This window comes from Cannabis sativa, chromosome 4 (genome assembly GCF_029168945.1).
Source record: "Cannabis sativa cultivar Pink pepper isolate KNU-18-1 chromosome 4, ASM2916894v1, whole genome shotgun sequence".
Taxonomy (NCBI): domain Eukaryota; kingdom Viridiplantae; phylum Streptophyta; class Magnoliopsida; order Rosales; family Cannabaceae; genus Cannabis; species Cannabis sativa.
The window spans coordinates 20,568,542-20,578,144 of NC_083604.1; positions in this window are offsets into that span (position 1 = coordinate 20,568,542).

Sequence of the window (9,603 nt, forward strand, 5' to 3'; positions counted from 1 at the left end):
TTTAATGTATGTATATAATTTTATTGTCATGCTACATATATTTAATTATTATTTTTATATTTTTTGATTGTATGATTATTTATTTTAAATAATATTTAATTATTTTTTATTTTATTATATACAATGGTCATGGTATATATATTTTAATTGTGGTATATAATTTGGTTAGTATAGTATACATACATATATATATATATGTATTAGTAATCTATATTTTTATTATTATTATTTTTTGTATATATGTTTTGGTGTATGGTATATGTATTTTTTGTTATACGGTATATAATGTTTTAAATAATATTTAAGTTTTATTTTCTATTGTTCTTTTGTTGACATGATATATAATTTTATTAGCATCCTATATATTTTTATTTTTATTTGTTGTTATTATTATATACATTTTTATTGTAAGGTATATATTTTATGTTATATGGTATATAAGTTTTATTGTATAGTATATGATTTTATTTTATATGATGCATGTTTAGTTTTTATTTTAGTATACATAAAGGTGATATATAATTTTGTTAATATGATATATATAATTTTTTTTAATAATATTATATTATTTTGTTTTATTTTTTATTGTAGGTATATACATTTTATTGTATGATATATGATTTTTGTTGTCTATAATATATTATTTATATTTAATATGATATTTAGTTTCTATTTTATTGTATATAAATTTTTTGGTATGTATTCATATTTTAATGGTGATATATATAATTTTGTTAGCATGATATATATATTTTTTGAGTATTAATTTAGTATTGTTATAATTTCTTTGTGGTATATAATTTTATTACTACGGTATATTAATTTTCTGTACTACGATATATCTAATACTGCTGTATATATTTAAATGATCTAATATATTTATTTATTTTTGTTACAATATAATAATATGCAATACTAAAAAAATTATGTAACTTAATTTTATTATTATATATTTTTTTTTTAAAAGAATATGTGATAAATTTATTTTTATAATTTTTATTAGCTATTAGATTTGGCAATTTTCTTAATTTTTATAAAAAGTGGACATTTACTTACTTAGTTACTAAATTTAGGGCCATTCTAGATCTCAACCCTATCAAATATATAGGGAAACTTACAAAAATACTGGAATTTGGGTTAACTTTTACAAAAATACTGTCACACGGAAATTTTTTCAAAAATACTGTGTTTTTATAAAACACTAGTAAAACACAAAGCAGTATAACTCAAAACAACAGTAGAACACTAGTAAAACACCTGTAGAACACCAGTGAAAACTTAACACAGTATACTGCAGTATGAAACTTATAAAAAAACACAGTAAAAAAGTAAAAAATAACGTCTGACAGTATTTTTGTAAAAAAATAGCAAAAGTTAGTATACCATGCAAAAGTTAGTATACCCTTATCTTTTAAAATCCATTTCGTGAGCTACATGGTGTTATGAGATGTTACGTCATAGCATGAGCTATGTCTTTTATGTTCTAAATTGCCCAACTAATTAAAGAGAACTAAAATAACTTACATTTCATAATTAATCCGAGTTTACTGTATTATTAAAGGAATAATTACATAAAGCACCATTTTTTTTGTAAAATATTTATATTTTTACGTTCAAAGAATGTTTTTTTTTTTTACATTTTTACAGTTTTTCAAAAAGTAACACGAAAACAACATAAAATCAATAAGAAAACTACATAAAAGTAACATGAAAATAACAACAAAAAATAAGATACAGATAACAAAAATTCAATAACAAATTAACAAGATTATAACATAAAAACACCGTATTTTCTGTAAATAAAATAAAAAAATTCGTAAAAATATTTCAAATTCCGTGAAACCGCATTTTTGTAATTTTTTTGTTATTTTTGTGTATTTGTGAAACAATCCCAATAAATAATATGCGATTGTGTGTTGTTAGCTTATCACTATATAAAAATCTTATTTTTAGTCATAATAAAATTTGTGATTAAAAGTAAAAAAAATTATGATTATTATAAATTACTATTACTATGTTATAACTAAAAGGTCTTTGGCTAAAGGTATTAGTCAAAAAAATCACAATTTGTTGTCTAAATGTATTTTTTGTTACAATAATTGTTGTGACTAAAATTAAATTAGTAACAACTTATATCTAAATATTATGTTTTAGTCACAAGTAACATTTTTGTTCTAACTAAAAATCACAATCAGTCACAAAAAAATTATACTGTGACTAAAAAGTTATCTTTGAAAGTAAGTTTTTTCTATAGTATAGGCTAAACTTGACACAACCATACCATTTCAGAGTTTTTTTTTTCTTTTTCTGGAAAAAAATAAAAATATAGCATAAAACATTTATTTGGCACTCTATACTCTACTAGAGATACTCTAAATTTTAATTATTCACATACTTCTTTCTAACAGTATTATTTTTAATATTGATTCTTGAAACCATGGTTATGAAATATTTTAAATTTAACAATATTCATTCTGATATATTTTGGATTGGTACATACAATTTAGTTAATTTATTAATAAATTAAAAAATGTAGAAAATAAATAAAAATATATATCGCATACATATTTATGGATTTAATAAAGAAAAGAAAAATATAGTCGTATAATTCTATCTATCTCTCCATATTTTTATACATTTGTTGCATATTTTTATAGATTTAATATAATAATATTCATATGCAGATTTTTTTGAATAATAAGTCAGGTTGCCTCAAAAATTTTGACACTATTAATTTTATCTTCTAAAATATACACTATGTGAAAAATTTTCTTGAAGTTTTATATTTACAGAAATTTAATCATTTTGTTATAGTGAGATTTTTCTCACCTAGAAACTCGAGACCAGACTCCTATTTAAAGGACACGTGTACTCAATTTCCCCGAGGAAAGCTGAGATGTCAACGAGAGACTCCTCGAGTATGAACCTTGCCTGAACCAGACTCAGCCAGATGATGTGAATATGACCAAGTCTAATCGCATTCGTATGACTCGCATTATGTAGGACCAATGAACGACTTTAGCCCGCATATATCAAGATATATGCGAGTATCCTCGCGATCCTCCTGCGAAAACATAGAGGTCGATTATCTATTTTGCGAGCTGGTCCCGATGACCCAAATCGATATGGACTTGCATGTCTTGGTTCTATCAGCTCGTTATATGATGTCCATAAAAGCGACTTTACAAGGACGCAGACATCTTGGACTCAACTAATCTCGAATGCATCTTAAGCCTGCGAGCTTATGCAAGAATATGAATAGCCAACTCGCACTATAGAAGTTGCGTACGTTGCTGTATTTAGTGAATGAAACTGGAAACTGTCCTTCATTTATTATGTTTACGTTTTTTTAGCTTAATTATTGTAAATCAATGTATAAACGGATTGATAATGAATGCAATCCTTGTGTAAATGATAGGACACTTACTTTGTATATAAAGGAGTGATCTGCTGTGAAATAAAGGACACAGAATCCTTGCAACAGTGGACTAAGCAGACTGAGATCTGACTGAACCACTATATTTCTCTTGTGTTCATTATTTTCTAGTCTTTTATTAAGTATTTGTGTTCCTGCTTTGAATACTCGCTGTTCTAGGTCGAGTACTCGTACTTATTACATATTGACTATTATTATTATAATCTATTTTTGATGTTGTAAAATTTCTTCAACAACATTTGGCGCCGTCTGTGGGAACGAAATACTTTGCTGATTTAGAAGGAAAATTACGATGGCTGGAAATCAGACAAATGGAGGTCTTAACAACGAATTAATCAACATTGGGATGATGAATGTTCCACTGTCAGGAAATAGGGTACCTCCCGTGGATACTATCAACGGCGCCGTGGGACGGACAAACGTAACACCTCTCAACTTATTCCCGGAGACTGCTGCTCCACACGTCGGGGAAGCATCCACACCGGCGGCTACGACATGACATTTTTCGCCTATTACGCATGCAGTAGCATCCGAGGGCATCATTCAACTAACCACTGATCAGTATACTGCAATACAGGATCAGATACGTGCTTTGTAGGCCAAAATCGAGGGACGGAATAGGACTCGACGTCCTCCTCGAGTGCCCACTACTCGCTCAGATAACCCCCGTGTAACAAATTCTAGACGTCGAAATACCCGTACTCGTAGGGAACGAAGGACAGATCAAGAAGGGCTCGATTTGAATCAGCCGATGTCGAGAGACCAATCCGCAAGAAACTTCAACCGCGAGGCGCAAACAGAGGAAGATCCAGAGCGACGTAATCCTCGCAGTAGACCCCATTCGCGAAACAAAGAGAATGATATTGATTCTGGCTTTTCGTCTTCGCAAAGTCGTACTCCCAGCAGGTACACCAGGTCAGGTACGGTGGAAACACCGCAAGGAGGGAGATACCAAGTTCATAAGGGCAATCTTTGTGATCACCTTAACGCTGTTTTCAGGGTGTGTTCTCAGATGCCTCGTAACGATGAAGAGCCTCGTGATCCTTAGTTGGGTGATCAGTGTTGGAATTATTTTACCAGGATCTTAGATCTACTCACAAGTATGTTTATTAACATCCTAAATATGAACTTTCTAAAACGATGAAATAAACACATATAAAGTTAAAGAAACCTTACATTGGGTGCAGCGGAATATAATGACTCCTTCCGTTCAGATATCTAGCCCTTGATTCCTTTCTGTAGCAGAGCATTATCAATACCTGAACCTGGATCTCTTTCTCTGAATCCTTGATGCTGAATCTCCTTTGTTGATGATCTTTCTTCACGATCTTCCTCACTATGATTGAGGTATCACTTGATGTGTGTGGGCACTACTCATACACTAAGGATTTCGAAATATTGAAGAAGAAGAGAGAGAGTGGTCAGTTAAAGATAGGGAGAGAGAAGGCTTAGTTTTTCTGATTCAGAAAGTCTGAAGAAAAGTCTTATTTTTTTCTGAAGCCTTCACTATCTATTTATAGCATTCCACTAGGGTTAGATTTGAATTATATGGCATTAAAATAATGAAAAAATCAATTTAAAAACCTACAATAGGTGGCCGGCCAAGCATTAGTGGATTGGGCCTTGGGCTTCGCAATTTTGCAATTTTAACACCTTTTGTATCTGATTTTCTCAAAAATGCCAATTTCCTAATTCAACCATTTAAATGCCAATTCTAACTATTTAATAACTATAAATAATTATTAAATAATATTGTCATTTATCATATTTATTAATTGAACCATACAAAGTATCATAATTAACAAATATGCCCCTATAAACTCTTTCTTTACAATTTCGCCCTTACTTAGTGAAAAATTCACAAATAGACATAGTCTAATTTGAGAATTATAATTGATTAATCAAAACCAATTACATGAGTCTTACAAGCAATATTATCTCAACTAGTGGGGGGACCATGGGTCTATATAACCGAGCTTCCAATAAGTAGATCAAGAATTTAGCACTAAAATTCACTAACTTATTAATTCTTCGTTGAATCCACGCATAGAACTTAGAATTGCACTCTCAGTATATAGAATGCTCTATATGTTCCACCATATAGACACATCATTAGTTATCCATTGTTATAATCTTAATTTGATCAATGATCCTCTATATGAATGATCTACACTGTAAAGGGATTAAATTACCGTTACACCCTACAATGTATTTATTCCTTAAAACACTTGACCCCGTATAAATGATATTTCAGCTTATGTGAAATGAGTACTCCACCATTTATGTTCGTTTGGTCAAGCTCGAAGGAGATCATCCTTTGCTTACTTTTCGCCAGATAGAAGCTATAGATTCCATGTTTATGATAGCGCTCCCACTCAATTGCACTACCGTGTTCCCAAAATGTACGTATCACCCTGACCTAAAAGTAGGCTTAACTAACAAATCAAAGAACACGAATAGCCTTTCAAGATTGAGCCTAATCATATCAGGATTAAGATCATTTGATCTAGGATCAACTAGGCGATATTGACTTGAATAGATATTACGGTAAGTTTAATAAATCTAAGTCAAAGTTCAATATCGGTCCCTTCCGATGCATACTCCATGCATCCAACCTGAGCTTTACTTTAACCAATGTTCTGGAAAGAACATAGTATTTCTCCAAATACAAGTAAACTCTTGTTGTAGATTATCATATCAGTAAAACCCTGTGTCTGACAAATCTAGGAAACTTTATTCACATAGTCATGTTTACTTTCCAATGTGATGACAGCACAATAAACATGATCAAGTATGTGAAAAGGGTTTAAGATGAATTTATAAATCAATTAGACAAGTAATTGATAAAGTGAGCCAAAACATACACAAATAAATGAAAAATACTTCTGTTTCTTTATTGATGTTGAATAAAATAGATTACATTGAAATGGAGTTTTATTTAGGGCATAAAACCTAACATATGTTCCTTTAGCCTTTAACGTAATGCTAGGCTGACTAGCCTTGTATGACTTAAAAGCTATCACATCAATATTCCACTCGTGCCTGAAGTTCCCAACCAAAAATGGGGTACGGTGTCTTAGAGGGAACCAGCAATCTGCTCGGGAATGTACAACCTTGCAGTGGCCAAGGCTAAGAAGGAAGTATCCTCCAGCCAGAGCCCGAACAAGGGAATAAATATTCCCAAGTAGGAAACTGCCCAAGGCGAGGATGAAGATGTGGATCCTCGACTTGGGGACCCAAGCAGCAATGTTGGACCTGTGGAAGAGTTAGAAGAGATAGAGGTCGATCTTGTTGGGTTTTATGCCCTAAATAAAACTCATTTCATATAATCAGATTTACTTATTAATAAAGATCAGAAATAACATTTTATGTTGCATGGTTCACATGATTTATTTCATGATTATAGGTATATAATGTATGAATTCTTTTTAAGTCCAGAACATATGAGTTGGTTAAAGATTATAGTGTTGTCAGCACAGTGGAATATAATCTTTATTATATGTTCAAAAGTTTATTCCCTGATTTGTCAGAACACTGGATTTAGACTGACATGGTATAATCAGCGATAGGTATTCTTACACCTTGGAAAAGTGTTATGTCATTTCCAGGACATTGGCAAAGTTTACCAGTATCGGATGTATGGAGTATACATCGGAAGGGACCGATATTGAACTTTGATTAGATATGTGTAAATTTACCGTAATATCTATTCAATTCAATATCACTTGTTGATCCTAGATCACATGATCGAAATCCTGATATGGTTAGGCTCAATCTCAAGAGTGTTATTCGTGTTCTTTGATTTGTTAGTTAAGCCTAATTTATGGTCAGGGCAATACATACATTTTGGGAACACGGTAGTGCAATTGAGTGGGAGCGCTAACATAAATATGGAATCTATAGCTTCTATTTGGCAAATAGAAGTAAAGGATGATTTCCTTCGAGCTTAACCAAACGAAGATAAATGGTGGAGATCTCATTTCACTTAGGTGAAATATCATTTATACAGGGTTAAGTGTTTTAAGGATAAAATACATTGTAGGGTGTTACGGTAATTTAATCCCTTTACAGTGTAAATCATCTATATAGAGGATCATTGATCACATTAGGGTTATAACAATGGATAACTAATGACGTGTCTATATCGTGGAACATATAGAGCGTTTCTATATGACTGAGAGTGCAATTCCAAGTTCTAAGTGTGGATTCAATGAGGAATTAATAAGTTAGGGAATTTACTTGGTAAATTCGGTTCGACTTATTGGAAGCTCGGTTATATAGACCCATGGTCCCCATACTAGTTGAGACCATACTGCTTGTAAGACTCAGTTAATTGATTTTAATTAATCAATTATAATTCTAAAAGTTAGACTATGTCTACTTTATGAATTTTCACTAAGCAAGGGCGAAACTGTAAAGAAAAGAGATTTTAGGCTTATTTATTGATTAAGAGACTTTATATGTCTAAATTAATAAATATATTAAATGGCAATATTATTTGATAATTATTTCCAAGTTATTAAATAATTAGAATTGGCATTTAAAAAGTTAAATTGGAATATTGGCATTTTTGAGAAAATGAGAATGGAAAATAACAAAATGGGAAAGTTGCAAGATGAGGCCCAATACCTTTTGTATGGCCGGCCCTATGCATGAGAAATACCATTTGTAGTTTCCATTATTTTAATGCCATACAATTCTAACCTAAACCTAGAGGGTTTTCTATAAATAGAAAGTGTTGGCTTGAGGAAACTAACACACACATCTTTGATCACTTTGTTTCTCTCAGAAAAAGCCTCACACGCCTCTCTCTCTTTTCTTCTCTCTAAATTTCGAAACTTTGAGTGAATGAGTAGTGCCCACACACATCAAGTGGTATCTCAATCATAGTATGGAAGACTATGGAATTTCTGCATCAAAGAAGGAGAAAAGAAGATCCAGGTTCAGATCTTGGTGATGCTCTGCTACAGAAAGGAATCAAGGGCTAGAGATCTAAACGGAAGGAGTCATATTATTCCGCTGCACCCACTGTAAGGTTTTCTAACTTTATATGTGTTTATTTTCATTGTTTTAGAATTCATATTAGGTTGTTAATCCAACATACTTGTTAGTAAATCTAGATCCTGGTAAAATAATTTCCAACAACGGGCACCAGAGCCATGGTAATGATTTACTTTCATGTAATATGAATTAAAACGATGATTGATATGTTCTGTGTTGATTTGGATGGTTTCATGTTGGTTTATGTGTTGTTTGATGAATGTTGATGTTGTACAGTTTCTTTTTCCATGAAAAATATTTTTTCGATTTTTGAAAATGTTTTATTTGGATTCCTTGTGAAAAATTAAGCAATTTTGTTTTTTTACGGAACTCGATTCCGATAAAAATTGAGAAAGTTATGAATTTTGGAAAATAGGGATTTCGGGTATGCAGGGTGCTCAATCGCACGCGCGTGACACGTCCGAGTGCACCCTGCCAGCGCCCGTAAGCCTCGCCCGTGTCTCCCCTGTGTGCGCCGAGGGTTCTCGCTCAAGATACCAAACTGTAATGCCCGTGTCCTATAGACCGGCCAAACATGTACAATCACATATTCCAAAAGGTTTAATAATTAAATTCCATTTACAAGCTAATATTATAGATCGAAAACTCTAAAATCAAACCCAAATTCAGTAGCTCAAAACCCTCTTTTATCCATCCCAATAAACAAACACATAATTAAAGACAAACCCTATAACTTTGCAAGCTTAAACAACATACAAATCTCTCAAATTATTACAATCACACAAATATGCACTAAGAACATAGTTACTAGCAAAACATGCATTAACAACTTTAATTTACAGCAACAAAATAAAAAGAGGAGAGGTAAAAAATACCTCAAGCTCTTCAACAACTAACACCACAATTTTCTTCAAGCTCTAAACACACTAAAAAACCAATTGAAAGCAATATCAAAGTGAAGAAAATTGAGAAAGAGAGAGGGGAAGGGGGATTCCGTTTAGAGCTGATCAAAAACCAGAAAAATGCATCTAATTTCCACCAAAAATTTCTTTCATTGAAAATACAATAAATGGTCGAAAAGACCAAAATGCCCCATAGGGCCATAACACCACATATAATTCATCCATGGGCAAAATTTTCATTATCACCCCACACATTTACTCAAA